This window comes from Perognathus longimembris, chromosome 16 (assembly GCF_023159225.1).
Source record: "Perognathus longimembris pacificus isolate PPM17 chromosome 16, ASM2315922v1, whole genome shotgun sequence".
In the NCBI taxonomy this organism is placed as follows: Eukaryota; Metazoa; Chordata; class Mammalia; order Rodentia; family Heteromyidae; genus Perognathus; species Perognathus longimembris.
The window spans coordinates 35299034-35318944 of record NC_063176.1 but is presented as its reverse complement, the minus strand read 5'-3'; the positions used below and the strand labels follow the sequence as shown (position 1 = coordinate 35318944).

Sequence of the window (19911 nt, the reverse complement as noted above, 5' to 3'; positions counted from 1 at the left end):
TTCTTTAAATGCAATAGTTGTTTAATTATTAAATCACAAACCATAGTTGAAACCACAATAAGGATTCTCTCCCAGAATTTTCCTTGATACAGGTAATCACTGATGGTAAACAATGTTTATGATAAATGTGAGTCTCATAATAAGCAAAATTTTGCTTAGCTTAGGCTGGGTACCAGTGGCTTGAACCTATAAATCCTGGCTACTGGGGAGGCTGAGAGTTGGAGGATCATGGTTTGCAGACAACCTGGCCAGAAAAGTCCCTATACTCCATCCCGGAAATAGCCAGCACAAAGCTGGGCTGGAGCCATGGCTCAAGTGGTAGAGCACCAGCCGTGAGCAGGCAAGCTGAGCAAGCACCAGGTGTGGAGTTGTTCAAACCCTTGTAACTCCATAAAAAGATTTTGCTTTTGTCAGTCTTATAGAGATTTGAGTTTTATTTTTAAAATAGATACATGGTCATTGTCTCTCTGAAGGTGGAGTTTTCTGACTCAGCTCTTTCCAACTCTAGTCGCACACTGCAATCTCCTGGAAGCTTTTGACCTAAAACAATGTGGGACAAAGAGTGAGCAAGTGCAACAGTGATATGTACTAGGTACTATGTTGAAAATGAGCTGTGCAACTGTGGGAGGGAAAAACAGGGAGAGAGGGAGGGAAGGGCTAATATTGTCCCAAAAGAAACATACTGTTTATCTGACTTATGTAACTGTAACCCCTCAGTATATCATCTTTACACTAACAATAAACATGAAAAAAGAATACAATGTGGATCAAGAACTGGGCATTGTTGTGTTGTACATGTTTCCTCAAGCGGCCCCAGCAGATGAGATAACAAGCAAGCAAGCCTCACAGGGCGATGCTATTGGCCTGTGTAGGGTTTAAAGCACATGTGAATGATGACTTCTGTGGGGCGTGTAAAGGAATGTGCATCCAGGGAAGAGAATTATATTTTCTTCCAGCACCGTCATCCCTAGATCATATGATGGAACAAAGTAATCAGGGTATTATGATGCACTATAGCAAGCAATCTGAAATTCCAGATTCCTGAGCAAATTTGAATACAGAGTATTTTATTTTCTTTGGAAACTCTTGAGTGACTTCAGTTCTTCCCACTACAGAACTGGAATCTATTTCCCTTTTCCTTGGATCTATGCAGGGCTTGTAGCAAAGATAATGCATACCCAGTCCCAAGTCAGGCTGTGTCATTCTGCTTGACTCAGCCATCTGTTTCATCAGAGCCTCTGGAAGGCCTGCTGGGAGATGAGAGACCGGGCCTAGAGCCCACTTACTCCAGATGTGGCCATTCCAGTTCCACCAAGAGCCAGCCAACACCTCCAGCATTGTTGTTCACTATCAACACTACTGTTATTCTGGGACTTGATGAGTCTTCATTGTGTGTGGGATGTCCACTTTTATAATGTTGAGACCATCCTTGACATCTACCCACTAGAGCTCAACAATACCTTCCCCTGCTCCAGTTGTGAAAACCAGAAAAACATCTCTAGATATTACCATATGCCTTGAGGTTGGGGAGAGCAGCTTGCCGTGGTTGAAAGCTACTGTCTGATGAGTATATCCAGCAAGATTAGCAGCACTGGCCAGCTGCAGACCCCAGTCAGATGCATAAACAATTTTTGCTTGCTCAGTGCTGCATGCTGTTAGGTGTGTGGTGGCTTGTGGGGGGGGGCAGGTAGCTGGACAATGTGCAAGGCAAAAAAAGGAAGGTTGAACTGGACATTAGTGAGTTGTATGTTTGTAGGTAAATTGGGAGCTTGTGTTTGGTACAGACAAAGCCGAAATGCTAGGCAGGTTCTGGATCCATGGTGACTGCAGGTATCCTGGCACAGGGTGCGGTGTGGCATAGGGCATGGTCAGTGGTTCTGCTCATGCACTTTGTATTGACTTAAGACAGAGGAGCAGGACAGCAGCAGGGAGGAGGAACTGAAGGGGGAGAATGAGTTTGTTCTGAGGGGCTGAATTAGGAAAAGGACCCATAGTTTGGAAGGAAGAGGATGGCTGCAGGACACATTTGGATGTGAAATTGCTACAACTCTGTCACCTAGGCAGGCAATCCTGCCTTTGCCTGTTTGTCACTCATGTCTGAAATGTCCCTTCTCCTGTGCTTCTCTCTCTAGTCAGCTTCTACTTCGTTCAGCGCACTAAAAAAAATCTTTCCAGCAACAGTGAGTTCTTCCATATCGTAAGGAAGAGCTTATGTGGCTCTTAAGTTTGTTTTGTAATTGTTCTTGTTTTTTTTTCATGGAACTGGTCATCTTTTTGCCAATGGACAAGTAAGTGGGAGACAAGTCAGAATGGCAAAAGTTAAAATGAGAGACGTTTTCTAGAAAGAAGGGGTAAACACAGCTGTGGAGTGCTGCCAATCTGAGAAGTGGTCTTTTGTTTTGGCTACAGAAGTTCAGCAGAGAGCCCGGTGGGAGTGGAGGCAGGGGAGCACTGGGGCAGGAGTCAGGCTGTGGGGAGGAGGGGGGCTGAGTGGGGGCCCTACCTCAGGAACTGCTTTCTGGGTAAGGCAGATCTTCAGCACTTGGTGCATTGTAAACAGGGGAGTGTGGGCAGTGGCTTAGGGAAGGGTATGCTGATGTACAGGGCTCAGTGAAGTGAATTGAACACACAGCTTGTGACTGTTGCTAAGCAAAGCAAGAACAGGCTGAGTCTAGTTTTGTGATGTACAATTGTGGGTGCAGATGGACTCAGCTTGATGCTCCTTTGCTGATTATTCCCAAAGTCCACTGCTGTCTTTCATGTCCATTCAAAACACCAACAGGTGTTTGACAACTGATTCAAATTGGAATTCCTCCTTAACTTTATAAGCTTGAGAATGTGGCAGAGCTCTCAGAAAAAAGGACAGATCTAGGAATTTAGGACAAAGATAATGCAAAACTTTATTCCTGGGCGTAGAACTAATAGGAGGCAGCCATAACTTTGGATGAGCAAAATTGGATGAGTTCTCTCTCTCTCTCTCTCATGGTGTTTTCAAGTTGTTTATTTAAAATTTCAATGCCTTTGACATCTCATTGTCCTTTTAGAATTGGGAAAATCCACTTGTACTCTGAGCTATTAGGTAACTATGCAACCTGGCTCTCTTCCACTTGGGCAGGCTTTTATTTCCTTAATGAATTCACTTCCTTCATCTGCTAGTGATAAGCAGGCCAGGGAAGAATTCTTATCTGCATAGGTGCATTGAACATCTGTTGCTATTCCACTGGGTTTCAGCTTAGACTTCTTAGGAAGAAATTGAAGTGAAAAAGTGAGTCCCCTCTTAAGGCCATTTAATTAATCAATTAATTAGTTAATTAATTAATTAATTCTTGTAGCTCCATCTGAGGGCCTGAATCTGAGGGCCTGGGCACTGTCCCTGAGCTTTTGTGCTCTACCTCATTGAGTCACAGCACCATTTGTAGACTTTTGGCAGTTAATTGGCAGTAAGAGTCTCATGGGTGGCTTTGAACCTTGATTCTCAGATCTCAGTCTCCTGAGTAGGATTGTACAGGAATAGACTTCTGATGCCCACATGAAAGCTATTTTAGAGTGAGAGTATTTGTTATGTGAACACCAATGTGGATTAAATTGATCATTCATATTTTTTCCCTGATAGTTTGACTAACTCAGAGATCATTGTCATGGTTTTCCCTAAATGTCTGTGACAATAAAATATTTTTAACAAAGTAATTTTGTCGGTAATGAGTATGAGAGGGATGTTTACCCTTAAAAGTGTTCATATTTGTCAGGGAGCCTGACACATCTCACTAAAAATATGTGAGAAAGGAAAGCAAAGAATCATCAAAGCAACTCAGTAGAAAGCCCTTAGGTTGTTTTTTGTTTGAAGAGGAAACCATTCAAACTGGGTAATGAGATATAAGACAGCAATGCAGATTGTGTATCTGGCTTCCAGGAAGTGAGCTCAAGAAGGAGTAGCTTTGGTCCCCTGTGTAGCTCATTTTATGAAGCTATAAAGAGCTGGTTGACATACTGGTGCTTCTAAACAAACAACTTGAAGACATTTTCTTGTAATGCAGCAAATACCAGGATGAATGGAGAGCTGCAAGGGTTGTTGGGGGAAGTCCTCAGAGCCAATTACCCAATTTTTGGCACCTTTACTACTATAATAATGATGACCAGACTGAATGTGGTTAGAATGATTCTGAGAGAGAGGAAGTAGATGTCAAAAAATACATAATCAATGAATATGGCATACTGATGAACTCAAAGGAAGACATGGAACATTTCTGGAGAAACTGGTCAGGAAGCCACTTGTCAATATGGCGTTTAGTGAGTGGCAGTACCAAGTTGGCCAAGTAGAATGCAACCTCTGATCCTGACAAAGCTGCTCTGCTGTGACTTGGGGCCTCTTGGAGAAGCAGCAGCAGATGTGCAGGCACAACTGTATACATTTGCACAGAGGGGAGATGGAGCTCTTCAGGCAGATAGGCCACTGATTATGTTGGAATCCCAGCTATGATCAAAGTAGCTTGAGAAAGTAACTTAACTTCACTAAACTTGTTTCCTTTTTTTTTTTTTTTCTTGGATAGTACTAGGTCTTGAACTCAGGGCCTCACACTGTCATTCGGCTTTCTTCTTTCTTGCTCTATCACGTTGAACCATGCCTCCAGTCCAGCTTTTGATGGCTAATTGGAGATGAAATGTTGCAGACTCTTCTGCCAGGGCTGGCTTTGAACCTTAATCCTCCAGAGCTCAGTCTTCTGCATAGCTAGTGGTGTGAGCCACTCAGTTTCTTCATCTATGCAATGCGTGTGATAACCTCTTCCTCCAAGGGTTGTTTTGAGGAAAGTACAGGTTAATATATAAACATAAAAAGAAATGTCCAAAATATAGTGAGTACTAATTGTTAGCTTTGATTAATGAAGCATCTCTGAGGAATGCTTTATTGGCTGTGACTTTTTCTGAAGTGGAGATGTTTGTAAAAAGATTAGCAAAGCAATTACTTCTGGTCGTTCTTTGATGATTAATTAGTTGTGAATGAGTTGAAATGGAATGACTACAAATGGGAGGGAATACATTGAAAGCCAATGTACTCGACCATGTGATATCATGTGACATACTGTTGCTAATTGACAGGACTACTTTGGCCAGCAACATTTAGGAAAGTTAATGTGTGTGTGTGTGTGTGTGTGTGTGTGTGTGTGTGTGTGTGTGTGTGTGTGGTGTTGGTCCTGGAGCTTGAACTCAAGGCCTGGGCCCTGTTCCTGAATTGTTTTTTTTCTCAAGTCTATCATACTACCACTTGAGCCACTCCTGGATCTTGATTAATAATTAGAAATAAGAGTCAGGGCTGGGGATATGGCCTAGTGGCAAGAGTGCTTGCCTCGTCTACATGAGGCTCTGGGTTCAATTCCCCAGCACCACATATACAGAAAATGGCCAGAAGTGGCTCAGAATGGTGCTGTGGCTCAAGTGGCAGAGTGCTAGCCTTGAGCAAAAAGAAACCAGGGACAGTGCTCAGGCCCTGAGTCCAAGCCCCAGGACTGGCCAAAAAAAAAAAAAAAAAAAAAAAAAAAAAAAAAGAAAAGAAAAGAAATAAGAGTCACACAAACTCTCCTGGTCAGGCAGGCTTTAAACCTCAATCCTCAGATCTCAGCCTCCTGAGTAGCTAGGATTACAGGTGTGAGCTATTGGTACCCAGTGGAAAGTTAACTAATATACAAGAATGGAGCTTCTGAACTGACTTAAACTCAGGAGCAGGTTTTGTCATGTTGCTTTGTAAGGAGATGAATTGGATATTGTTTTCTTTGTTTTACACATATATACTCTTTTTCACACACACACATACACACTAAAGTGGGCATTATACCTGAATCCTGTGATGAAATTCAAATTTATTGTTGTAGTTTGTAAAAGAAGGTAATCAATATGCGTAGCTGGAAGGATGGCTGGATGTGGTCCTTTCTCTACGTGGCTATGTGCCTAAGCTACAAACGAAGGGTTCTATTCTAGGGAACGATTAGCAATCTTGGCTGCACATTTTGTTTCCTGTCGGTAATACCATAAAATAAATACTATTGGTTAAAGGCAATTAATAGAACAAAGGTAACAATCAAGGAATGCTGGGATTGTTGCCAGGGATACTGAATGGGGGATTATTCCTGGATTCAACTCATTCCCCCATTTGTCCTGCTATATCAGAAGAATATTTTAATCCTCAAGTGCTCTACTTTTTTTTTTTTTTCATTGATAGGCTCTTGCTTTGAAAAAGAAAATTGCTCATTGATTGAGACCACGAAAGTAATAATGTAACTGATTGATGGCAGTTTCCAAAACATCAGCTACATTTTATATACCTCTTCTCTTCCCTATATACTGTAGCAGTACTATTGCTTGAATTTAGGGCCTACTTGCGTCCTTTAGCTTTTTTTTTTTTTTTTGCTCAAGGCTGCTGTTCTACTATTTGAGCCATGTCTCTATTCTGGCTTTTTAGTGGTTAATTGAAGAGAAGAATTCTCCTGGACTTTTCTTCCCTGGCTGGCTTTGAACATTGACCCTCAGATCTCAGCCTCCTGAGTAGCTAGGATTTCAGATGTGGGCCACCCATACCTGACGCTTTTCCTCTTGATGACTGAATTAAAGTGGAGGAACCTCTACCCCGCCTCTAAATACTAAAGTCAGAACCCAAGCAGACACCATGTGTAGTTAAAAGTAGCGAGTATGGGCTGACACAGTGACACACTTCTTAACTAGACCACAGGAAGGGAAAAAGCTTAGCTTTGTGGCCAAGAAAGCTGGCAGATACACACCACCCTTCTCAACTATTCTAGCTTAATCGTACCCATCAAAAGTCACATGGATCTCATTGGCCTCATGACCAGTACTTTGATATTCTTCTTCCAAATCAGTACCCCAGATTAGTTATGAGAAAGTGCTGGACAAGCCTAAATGAATGTATGTTTTACAAAATCTCCAGCCAAGTCTCCTCTGAGAATGTCAAGATCATTAAAAGCAAGGACCAGGAAGCTGTCACAGACTGGCAGAGACTGAGGGCTTATGATTAAACTCAATATAAGCATTACTGGAAACCCCGGAAATCCAAATGAGCTTTTTCATTTAGTTAATAGTATTGTACCCATGTTATTTTTTGGTGGTGAGGAAGTAGGGAACAGAAGTTTAGTTTACATGATGAATGGCCACAGCTAGCACCACCTAAGAAAGACAAAATGGGAAATGACCTGTGACAATAGAGCCTGGCACCCCCACTCCTACCCCCAGGATCCAGGGCCCTGTCATTTCACCCCACTAAAGCTGTATTGAATTTTGTTGCCACCCTTTTGGCCAAACAGCTGGATGGCCACTGTGAATTCTGCAGTTTGCTCACAGATCTTGACTACTCAGGTCTGCGGACTCTTTTCTGTAGAAAGGCCAATTTCTTACTTTTGATAAATGTTAGTTTTGTTAATTGGTTGTTTGATTGTGCCAGTACTGGGGCTTGAACTCAAGGCTTGGGCATTGTCCCAGAGGTCCTTCCTCCCTGACCCCCCAAGGCTGGTACTCTGAACAGCTTGCCTTCTGGCATTCTGGTAGTTAATTGGAGATAAGAGTATCACAGACTTTTTTGCTTGGGCTAGTTTCTTACCTTGATCTTTATTTATTTTATTTTTTTTTTTGGCCAGTCCTGGGCCTTGGACTCAGGGCCTGAGCACCGTCCCTGGCTTCTTCCCGCTCAAGGCTAGCACTCTGCCACTTGAGCCACAGCGCCGCTTCTGGCCGTTTTCTGTATATGTGGTGCTGGGGAATCGAACCTAGGGCCTCGTGGATCCGAGGCAGGCACTCTTGCCACTAGGCTATATCCCCAGCCCCCTTACCTTGATCTTTAGATCTCAGTCTCCCGTGAGTTCCTGGCTCCTTATACAAAGCTAACTTGAGAGAAAGCTAGATGAAGGTATAGGGGAAGCAGCTTGGAGAATTCTCTGCCATTCCTTTTTAAATCTGAAGTGAGTCCATAAAAAGGAAAAAGTGCTTCTGAAATCATCTTGTGTCGCCCTGAAAGGAGAGTCACACATCTGTTTTTTTCTAGCATTAGAACAGATTTCTGTCTAACCCATAGATATTGAGCATGGGGTTTTCTGGGGCTGGGAGTTGACCATTAAGCAAAATAGTAAGAACATCTCTGTCCTCATTTAGCTTATAGTCTAGTAAAGGAGATAACAGAGACATATGCAGGATACATACATACTATGTTAGTGCTAAATGCTATGGAAAAATAAAGAAGGAAAGGAAGAGTAATATTGGAGTGTTGGTAAAACTAACATTGGAGATCCCCCCCAAAAGAAAAATGTCCTCACTGGGCAGGTGATTTTATTTTTCACCAGTCCTGGGGCTTGGACTCAGGGCCTGAGCACTGTCCCTAGCTTCTTTTTGCTCAAGGCTAGCACTCTACCTTGGAGCCACAGCACCACTTCCAGCTTTTTCTGTTAATGTGGTGCTCAGGAATTGAACCCAGAGTTTTGTGCATGCTAGGCAAGCACTCTACTGCTAAGCCACATTCCCAGACCTGGAGCAGGGGATTTTAATGAAGACACAGGACTATGTAGGAAATGAGCCAAGCCGAATCTGGACAAAACCATCACAGACAGGAAATAGCATGTGTGAAGGACTCTTTTCAATAACTGGTCTCAGAGCCATTTTGACTATGTCAGCTGGGACAATAACAATAGTTTTAGAATAACATAAACTATCTGTGAGTCTGAAGCCTGTGGATGGAGGCAGAAACTGTAGCTGAGGGCAGCTTTCATTCCCGCTTTTGGGATTGAATTGTTTTTCTATGCCAGCTTAGTTCTTGGAGTTTTAAAGTAACAGTGTGAAGAACTTTCTTCCATTTCCATTGGTTCTGTCTTCTGTCCTGTTGACAGTTTGCTGTGGAGCCCTGCCTCCTCATAGGAGAAGATCATCCAGTCTTGCTCGGGTTGGGGTTGAGCATTTCAATAGGTCTCTGGTTGAGGTCTGCTGATAGAATCAGACATTTGGTTCTTGGGTTACATTTAAATGCTTCCAATGAAAAGGACTTTTTTTTTTATTATACTATGAACCAAGAGTGAAATATTCATTTGCTTGGATCCTGTGAATTTCTTAAATTTCATATAGGAGTTAGAGAATAAAGGCCTGTTGTTGCCTGACCATAATCTGGAAATCTCTATTATACTTCTCTTCTTCAAGGTAGAGAGCTGTGCAGTTGGGATTCGTGTGTTGGGAGTTAAAATCTGGGGAGGAGGAGGCAGGAGAGGTATGAATGTCCAGGGAATGGCTGCTATTCTTGATCTGGGATTGTAGGTGTTTCAGGACCTTTAAGTCGAGGATCGGCCTTGTGAGTCACTTCCGTGTTGCTCTGCAGCTCTATGCCAGGGAGCACCTAAATAGCTCTCTGGGGTCTGTAATTGTGGAGGATGTCAGGCTGAGCAGGTGATTCATTGAGCATCTTTTGGGGCTGGAGGAAGCCCAGACCTTGCAATTTAGGCTGGAATTTGCACGTGGTGTGCAGAGTCCATATCAGAGGAGCCATTCAGACCTGGTATGATTCTTCATTACAACCTGTGTAGACAGACCAAGTTTGTCAGCTTAAGGGAACAGTTGCATTTGTTTTCCCCTTTGGACATAGACTGTTGGACTTCTGAGAAAGCAAACTGCAAGCACATTTAAAGACAGGGTTGGTTTCCAGGTATGAATTGGGAATGCTAGAGTTGTGCTTGTGAGGGCACCATTCGAAACTAGTTTCTCTAAAAAAAAAACAAAACATGCAAAACATGAAATGGTTCACATGGTATGGTTCTTGGGCATCTTATGTTAAGTTTATTTGCAAAGCAAATAAAGCTTAATAATTTGCTTTACATTTTGGAGTACTGTACTTTGATATTTTGAACTAGTATATAAACTCTTTTATACTTTTCCAGTTGGTTTTTCTTATCAGTTGGAATAGAAGTCAATAATTATCCCTCCCCTTCTCTCTCTTCCCTCCCTCCCTCCCTCCCTCCCTCCCTCCCTCCCTCCCTCCCTCCCTCCCTTCCCTCCCTTACTTCTTCTTTTTTTTTTTTTTTGGCCAGTCCTGGGCCTTGGACTCAGAGCCTGAGCACTGTCCCTGGCTTCTTCCCGCTCAAGGCTAGCGCTCTGCCACTTGAGCCACAGCGCCGCTTCTGGCCGTTTTCTGTATATGTGGTGCTGGGGAATCGAACCTAGGGCCTCGTGTATCCGAGGCAGGCACTCTTGCCACTAGGCTATATCCCCAGCCCCCTTCCTTCTTCTTTTGACAGGAATCTTGCTGTGTTGCCCAGGCTGGCAATCTTCCTGCCTCTGCTCCTGAGTAGCTGACACTAAAGACACGCACCACTGTTCCTGACTTACTTTTGCTTATGACTTTGGGAAAAATAGTATTCCATTAAAATACTAATTGGTGGCTATATCTCAACTTGTCTGTTCTTAGGCCTGGTTTTGCTTTTCAAAATCTTTAGTGTATAGTTTTCCTGTTACAGTTTCCAGACATTAAGGGTGTTTTTTGTTTATTTGTTTGTTTTTTGGTGCTGTGTCCAAAGCTTTTGGTTCTTAGAAAGACTTAGAGAAGAACTTCACCTCCCGAGTGAGAAGTGAGCAGGTGTCGTGAACAGTTTGGCTGATGCCCTGGGAACGGTGAAGAGCTGGTCCTGTGCAGAAATCTTAAGAGGCCCCAGCTCTGCACAGATTCTATTTGTCTCTGATTGCTGAGCCTACAGAAAGCTACCAGCCCCTTTGCCTCTGATAATTAATTTCTAAGTATACATTGCTCTCTCTGGAAATCTTGTGAAAGATGGAGAGCTAACTGAGAACTCTCTTTCCAAGACCCCCCCTAGGCCAAATCTTGCTTTGTACTCAGACATTGACAAGGGCCTAAAAATGTCCATCTTTCTAGCTCTTCATCTCTAAATCCGACAATGAGCTTGTGTCTAGCATGATGACTCTTCCTTTGTAATTTTGGCAAAAGATAGGAACTTGTTGGTGTTGTGGCACCTAGAAACATAGAAAAAGAATTCTAAGAAAAGATTTCAGCTAATTAACATTTACAGTGTTCCCATTGCCATTTGCTGTGTGAGGTGTTATTTAAACTCTGCAGAGAGATAAATAACATTTTGTCTTTTTGTCTTCAGGCTTCCTTAAATGGGAAGGCAAAAACAGGAGGTATTAAAAAGTAAGGAGATTTTCATGCAAAATAATTGACTTTGCAATAGGCTTTGCTTTGTGCAAACCAGTCTATCATTTATTCTGAAAAGCAGGCTATTCAAACAACACAGACATATTTCTTATTTTATTTATTCTGTATTAGGACCGTTGGAACAAAACCTATGAAAGTAGAGAGTATAAAGGGGGAGGGATCATAAAAGTATAGAGACTTGGAAGTAAGGAGAGATCAATTCATTAAAACAAAGATATCTTACTTGCAGCCTTCCACTTGTCTAAAAAGAAAGGCAGAAATCAGTGACTGTTAATTTCTATCAGTTAGGATGGGCACAAAGTCAGTTACTTCACCCTTTGCTCCTCTGAGTATGTTCTTTTAAAACATTATAGTTACTCTGAATCCTGGTGGCTCAGGCCTGTAATTCTAGATACTTGGGAGGCTAAGATGTGAGGATCTCAGTTCAAAGCCAGCCTGGACAGGAAAAAGTCCATGAGATTTGTATCTCCAATTAAACCACACACACACACACACACAGAGAGAGAGAGAGAGAGAGAGAGAGAGAGAGAGAGAGAGAGAGAGAGAGAGAGAGAGTCAAAAGTGGAGCTGTGGCTCAAGTGGTAGAGTGCTATCCTTAAGCAAAAAAGCTTAGGGACAGCACCCAGGCCCTGAGTTCAAGCCTTAGGACACACACACACACACACACACACACACACACACACACACACACACACACACACTCCTATTAATTTGGAGATAAATGGCAAACTATAAGATCTCAGGGTATCTTGACTCTTCATTCTTTCCTTCCTCCCTTCTTATATTGAACTATTAAGTGTGTAATATTAGCATTGGTCTGGCTTGGCATATGGTTCTGTGACTTTATTTTCTGAGAACTGAGGCCTTCCCCTGCAGGGCTCACACAATGTTTTGCATATGGCAGCTGGTCAATAAAGGCTTGGAAAGTGGAGTTGATTTTTCAGTGACAATGGGAGTTGGACTTGGGATTCAATGCTAATAACAAAACTGCCATTCTTTAACAGTATGGAACTTTGAGACGAGATGAGACTAGAGACTGTGACAAGGGTTTGTGTGTAGAATGTTCTAGTTTGTTTGTCTTGACTTGTTTTTCTTGTATAAACTATTCCTGAGATTTTTTTTCCTTACAGAATACTTTCTGATGTAATGAAGCCTCTATCCATCAGCTCTCTTTCTCCTTAATAATTTTAGTGTCTTCCTTTGAAAAGGGTGGTGAACTAAATTCCTCTGGGATCAAATCCTTGAGGAAACATAATTAACTGACATTTTAAAAGCTACTTTATAGGCCTGTTCTGACTCAGGGCAAAGAACATGACTTGATTTATAGTTCTGAAAAGTTGACTTTCAGAATTGGGTGTGTTTTATGGAGGCTCTTTTAGATGATTACCTTCATTTTATTTGGTAAATTATCTAGAACATCTGTAGTGACGTCATCAGAAGCCTGACTTTTACCTCAGGGGCCTTTGGAAGGTTGACTGAGCCTGGGGAGAACATTCCACAGGAATGAGAAAGGCAAGTTTATGGCTGGAGGAAAAGGTAACGGTTGTACAACCATCTCCCTCCCCATCATGGTCCAAGCCAGGAATGATAGCTCTCATGAATTGACTGCCTCTTACTAGGGAAGCCAAAGCTTTAGATATGAATGGGGAAAAATGACAATCACATTTGCATATATATTATATTAAATATACACTTACTTTCTGGTGTGCCATTTAAAAAGAGTTCCTAGAAACAAAATAGACAGGAAATATTTGCAGCACTGTTGCCTTTTGCTGGGCTAGTACCATAATGGTAGGAACCTGGGCTCTTATCATGTCTTGTACATTTTTCAGTGATATTTTGAGCTCCATAGTTGGAGCTGGAGAGAGATAGCTGGGTTGGGGCTGGACATGAACTCTCCTGTTCACCTGTTCACGTTCTTTTCCAGACCTGACCTACTATGATTCTGAGATCAGAGACTGGACAATGGTCAGGGACATATGGCCATGCACTTGGAATTTGATGATGTGCTTTTGCTCTGTGTGTGTGTGTGTGTGTGTGTGTGTGTGTGTGTGTGTGAGAGAGAGAGAGAGAGAGAGAGAGAGAGAGAGCACATGGGTCTTGAGGCTTGAACTCAGCACCTGGATACTGTCCCTGGGTATTTTTTTTTTTTTTTGCCAGTCCTGGGGCTTGAACTCAGGGCCTAAGCACTGTCCCTGGCTTCTTTTTGCTCAAGGCTAGCACTCTGCCACTTGAGCCACAGCACCACTTCTGGCCGTTTTCTGTATATGTGGTGCTGGGGAATCGAACCCAGGGCTTCATGTATACAAGGCAAGCACTCTTGCCACTAGGCCATATCCGCAGCCCCCTGGGTATTTTTAATGGTTAGCACTTTACCACTTGAGCCAGAGCTCCACTTCTGGCTTTTTTTTTTTGAGTGGGGGTACTTAATTGGCAATAAGAGTTCCATGAACTTTTCTGCCTGGGCTGGCTTCAAATGGTGATCTTCAAACCTCAGCCTCTTAAGTAACTAAGAGGATAGGCATGAGATACCAGCATCCAGCAGTTTAGCCCTTCATTCTTTAATATTCTTTTCAGAAAGAGCCTCATACTTCGGTGTCTTGGATTCTTGCACGTCTGCCTCCCTCGGAGTTGTGATTACAGTCACGGACCACTATTCCTAGCACCCTATGGTGTGCTTTTTAAAATCAAATTATGCCAGGACTTGACTTATTTTTTAAAAAATATCATCTATCAGCAATCGCATTTGACTATGCACAACCTGATTTTTCTTTGGTCTCTTTATCCCTCATGAGCAGCTGAAGTTCCTGGCTTTCAATTTTGGGCCAGTTCCTTAGAAAATCCTCATCTAGAAATCATTTCATGGGGCTCCTCTGGGTTCCAAGTACCAAGTGGATTAAGGCCGCCAGTGGTAGAGATGAAGATGACTTTCCATTATGACATTTCATGTTTGAATGATATGCCATTTAGGAAAACCAGAAAATCCAGTGATAACCAGCAATAGCTTGACTATTAGGTAAATGTTGACTGATTTGATTACTCTTTTCAAAATCTGGACATCACTGCTGTAACTAATTTGGTAGCTGAAAGGCTGATTGGGTCTTTGTGCAGAATTTCTGTTGAAATTTAGATATAAGTGGCTCCTATAAGTGAGGTCACGATACATTAACACTGTATTCATCTTTTAGAAGTCCACTCTTGTCTCCTTTATTTCAACAATGTTACCAGATTCATAGTTGCAGTGTAATTTGAAACAATGTGAAAATTACCCTATCATTTTAAGCAAAAAGGCAAGTATCTAAAATTAGTTTTCCTGTTACAAGTTGATGGAGTTGAATAAGAGTCAGTTTCATTAACTGTATTTTTTATGCCTGTATGTGTGCTTATTTTTGTTCCTGTGTTTAAAAAAAATCTTTCCTCCTAATGAAATGAGTTTTTCTTCTTTTCCTCCCTCCCTCCCTTCTTTCTTTCTTCTGTCCCTCTTTTTCTCTTTCTTTTCTTTTTTTTTCAAATTTTTATTATCAAACTGATGTACAGAGAGGTTACAGTTTCATACGTTAGGCATTGGATACATTTCTTGTACTGTTTGTTACCTGGTCCCTCATTCCCTCCTCCCTCCTCCCCCTTTCTCTTTCCCCCCATGAGGTGTTCAGTTCACTTACACCAAACAGTTTTGCAAGTATTGCTTTTGTATTTGTTTGTCTTTTTTTACCCTGTGTCTCTCGATTTTGGTATTCCCTTTCAATTTCCTAGTTCTAATACCAGTATAGACGGTTTCCAATATACTCAGATAAGATTACAAAGATAGTGTAGATACAACCACAGGAAAGTGATACAATCTCTTTCTTTTTTTTCTAGCTGGTACTGGAGTTTGAACTCAGGGCTTCATGCTTATTAGAGTTGCTTTCTTGTTCACAGCTGGTGCTCTACCACTTCAACTTTATTTTTTGTTAGTTGAAGATGTGAGGGTCTTGGGAACTTTTCCCCCTGGTTTTGAGCCTTGATCCTCTGGGATTACAGGGTATGAGCCACCAGATTCTGACTTTTTCCTCTCCTTTATTAGCATATATTAATTGTACAAAGGGATTTAATTGTGATATATCTATACATTCATATAATGTACTTTGATCAAATTAATTCCCTCTCCTACTTCATTTTTTTCTGTCTTTATACATGCTTATGAAGTATTATTCTCCCTCTCTCTTTGCCCTCTCCTCTTTCATTCTTTCCCTTCCTGCCGGTTCCCACTTCCTATAGTTCCTTCAATTTACACTTGTGTCATTCATTTTTTGCAAAAAAGGTCTAGAATTCTATATGTAAGAGAGGATATGCGATATTTGTCTTTCTGAGTCTGGCTTATTACCTAACATAATGAGGCCCACATTCATCCATTTTCCAGCAAATGACATAATTTCATTCTTCTTTATGGCTAAATAATACTCAGCTATGTAGACACCTCCATTTCATTATCCATTCACCAACTGCTGGACACCCAGGCTGACTATATACTTGGCCATTGTGAGTAGTACTTCAATTGATATGGGTGTTCACACATCTCTATTTTTATTTCTTGAGATCTATGGACAGGAGTAGATATCAGGTTCATATGGTGAGTTTCTTTTTAGTTTCTTGAGGAGTCTTCTTACTGATTTCCATAGTGGTTTCACTAGTTTACATTCCCACCAACAGTGTATGAGGGAGGACTCCCCCCCTCCATCTTTGCCAGCATTTGTTCTTGCCTCGATGGCTGCCATTTTGACTGGGATGAGATTCTAAATGAAAACACGGAGAGAAAAGCCAGGGATGATTTTCCTGGAGTAGCCCTAGAGATCAAGTGCATTTTCCTCATATTGCCTTCCAGAAACAAGGCAGGCAGTGTCTCAACCCAGATGATTCCCCACCTGCCTCCCTAGAAGCCCGTGTTGATGACTTCTGGGGCCTATAGATTGCATCTTACACAGTATTGGATTCTGCCCCTTTCTTCTGGTGAATTCATTCTTCACATTCTTCTGTATAGTATCTTTGGTTCCATTAAGATTTGCATTCATCTCAGTTTACCACTACGGTTCCATTAAGGCCCATGTTATTGATGCTGTAGGAAAGATGGATTTCTTCCTGTCTCTACTATTGTTGCTTTTTATCAATGTCCTTCTTTGCCTTCCTCTGAAGGATCTGCCCTCAAACCCTTTTGCATCTTGGCCTGGAAGTGATAGCAGTGGTTGGCTGCAGTGGTTGGGGTGGAAAAATGGAACTCACTGTACTGTGGAACAGCAGCTGGTTCTCCTGCCGCCACCAAGCCTTCTCTCCTGCCCTCTGTGATCTAGTGGGATGTATTAGGTCCTAGATACTTGGGTTTATTCTTTTTCTGCTTCTTTTTCTGCTATAGAATGGAGTTATTACCCCATCTTCTGGCTTTGGTCAGCTTATGCCTCGGTGAATGAGGAAAGTTCTCTGATTTTTTTTTTTTTTGCCACACTATTGCAAAACCCCAGAGAATTATTATCATTTTTGTCTTGCATCACCAGTACTTCCTCTTTCCAGCTACCATTGATTCTTGGTGCTCTTTGACAGTATTATCTTAGTTAGGAGCCTTTCACTATTTTTTCTTCCATGGACCTCCGTGGTTGTCTGGTGAAGTCTTATGGGCCCTGTCCCTGAATGTTAGAAATGCTTAAGGCACATTGTGTTACCAAAGGAAGCTGGTGACATTAGAATAAGTGACTGGAAATATTAACAAGTTTTGATAGTACATTTGCTTTCTTTTGTAAAATAAATAACAATATATGTTGGTGGATGTAAAAGGTAATTTTAAAAATACTGGTGATAGTAAAAATGTTTTTGATATATACCAGAATTGTAATATCTTATTGTGACAAAGTTGTCAATTGTGCCAATACTACTGTGGTTTATTAATTGAGGGGAAATGTTAGATTGCAGTTAAGATTCTGTGAAAGAAAGATATAATTTCTCCCCTTCCAAGTTCACAGACAGTATCAATGTCATCTGCAGACTCTTTTTTTCTCATCAACTTCCTGGAACTACAGCCCCTTTCTGTTTGACACACTGTACCCCTTGTTTTTCCATCCCACATTACTGGTCCTTGCTTTTCCCTGCCCTTTCCTGTCTCCTTTATTCACATTCTCCAGCTCAATTAGGTAAGTCAAACTCCTTATGCAGTCCTGCCCATTCCATTTGCAGATGTTGATATAGCACAAGAAATTCTCCACCACCATGAGGCTTCTTTCACCAAGCTTCTCAAACTGAGTTTTGGAATAGTAATTTATATTTGTGAAGCAATTTTATCAATGTCCTTCTTTGCCTTCCTCTGAAGGATCTGCCCTTGAGCCTCTCATCTGATCTTAAGATTTCCGGAAGGTAGATATTTTATCATCCATCCATCCATCCACTCATCCTAGATGCAGTATTCATGGATGGTCAACCACAGGAACGTGGTAAAGGAATATGTGATTTGTGTAGCATGGAGACCTGATCTTGCCCTGGGAGCAGGGAAGGGCAAAAGCTGAGGGATGTAGAAAATCTGGTGAAAGAAGATTGGGTAAGAATGGAAAGAATGCTTCAGGTAGAGCAAATAATGGGTACTTATCTACAGGCAAGGAAGAAAGCATTCTTCACAATTAGATGCTTTGTGAAACCACACAACCAGCAACCCGGGAGTCCTTCTTTCTCCATTCTGTGCACCCCAGAATTGGGAATGATGTTATCTCTTTGTTCTGTTCTTCTTCTGTTCACTATGTCAGGTCATAATGACTTCCAAATTAGCTAATGTGGTGAATCTGTTTGTCTCCTCAAGTGGGAGATTCACTAAGACCTTTTATATGTACTTAAAAAAAACCCCACTCTGGTGCAAGTTAAGGTTCTGTAAACTTGATTGACACCTACAAAAGACTTACTATTATGTAGTAATGATAATAATGACATATCCTTATGATTTGAAGTGAGCAAGTTTATGGTACACCAAAGTTACTGTTTGCTTCAAAGTTATTAAATGCTGATGAAAGAATCCAAATTATTATTGAAATATGTCAGCAAAAGTTACTGTGTCCTCTCGTTGGTGGCCTCTAATTCATTGCCTGATTGAAGCTCCACCATTCACTCTTGTGATTTACCACCACCTGCCAATGAGAAAAAATCAGAGTAGCCCTGACTTAGGCTGAAAACTTGTTTAAAGTATATCGCAGAGAATGTGCCATTTATTATCATGATTATTTTTAGTGGTATTGGGATTGAACTCATGGCTTCATGCTTGCAGGGTTTGTACTTCATGCCTCTAGCCTCTTTTTGCACTGGATATTTTCAAGGTAGCGTGTGACTTTATGCCCAGGCTGGCTTGGACTTTGATCTTCTTTCTTACTTGGGCTTCCTGTGTGGCTGGGGACAATAGGTGTGTGTCACTGAACCCAGCCATTGGTGGAGATGGATGAAGTCTCACAAACTTAGCCTGAGCTGACCTTACACTGTGATCCCCTGATCTTTGTCTCCTCAGTAGACAGGATAACAGGGTGAGCCACCATGTCAGGTTAAAGAATGTGCTTAAAAAAAAAAAAGCTCCTGCAGCAGATGTTATTAGCTAGATCCAACCTAGATTAAGTTCTTTTCTTTTTCTAAGTTTTCCTCTGGCTTAAGGCTATGATCCACAGCTTTTATCCCCAGTTAAATATTGGCCTTGGTGCAGCCAAACAGCAATTTATTAGGTACCCGTTGAAGATTTCATATGGAGCTTGAGTTCCCTCATGCTTCATGCAACCAAATATTTTTAAGTGTGTCCAAGGAAGAATCAGTTGGAAATTAGAGTTGTACAAAATGAAATATAATTATGTACTCAGGATGTCTGCTGGCTGTTATTCTGGGTGCTGAATTGCGTATTTCAGCTCACATTTTTTTCTTTCCTTTTTCCAAGTTGAAAGCTTTCACGAGAACCCTAATAATTATAGAGGTTACTTAAGGATATCAAGTGCCAAGGGGTTTCATAGTGATAGGGAGAAAAAGAAGTAAAATGGGAAACTCTAAAACATTCGTATTTAGGGCAGCATGTAAAGAGAGTGTGGTAATTGGGTCAGTTTATATGTGCATGTCTTGATCTGAGTTATCTGCATTGGAGGAAAGAAGAGTGTTTCATGCCCGATATTCTACTCCTGCCTTATTTAAGATCTTGTATTAGGACAATGATTTAGAGAGCAGGAAATGAGCCTGAGGTAAAATGAGCTGACCACAAGGCAGCGGAGGACCAGGGACAGAGCTGGGATTCAACTACATCCGTCTATGATTCAAGTATATTTGACCTTTGTCTTCTGGTTAAACAAGCAAGAAGTATTCACTATGTCAGGAGGAATACTAAAACAGAAAGTGCTTATCTAGTGGACCAGTATGCTATGGTTGATTCTGGACTAAAAACGTTAAAATAAAAATTAGGGCTGGGCAGAGTAGCTTGCACCTCTAATCCCAGCTACAAGGGAAATGTAGCTAGGAGAATTATGGCCCTAGGCTAGCCCTGGCACAAACAGAAGATCTTATTTGACTAATAACAAAAGCAAAAGGGCTAGAGATGTGGCTTAAGCAATCAAATGCCTGCCTTGCAAACACAAGGCCCTGAGTTCAAACTCCAGTACTATTAAAAAAAAAAAAGCACAATTCTATGATTTTTTCCAAAAGGTATTGGTTGATGGAGGTGATTGATGAATTGAGATCAATGG

The 19911-nt window shown here is 41.5% G+C and overlaps 1 protein-coding gene and 1 long non-coding RNA gene across 10 annotated transcripts in view; one reads left to right on the top strand and one right to left on the bottom strand.

Moving 5' to 3' along the window:
* Limch1 (LIM and calponin homology domains 1) overlaps positions 1-19911 on the top strand; it is a 294059-nt gene that overhangs the window by 20840 nt on the left and 253308 nt on the right. The window lies entirely within an intron of this gene.
* On the bottom strand, positions 667-9763 carry LOC125364983. The gene is made up of 3 exons (XR_007213611.1): positions 9751-9763; positions 4506-4509; positions 667-2849 (listed from the first exon to the last, which is right to left on the bottom strand). It is a non-coding gene; the product is annotated as an uncharacterized LOC125364983 (long non-coding RNA).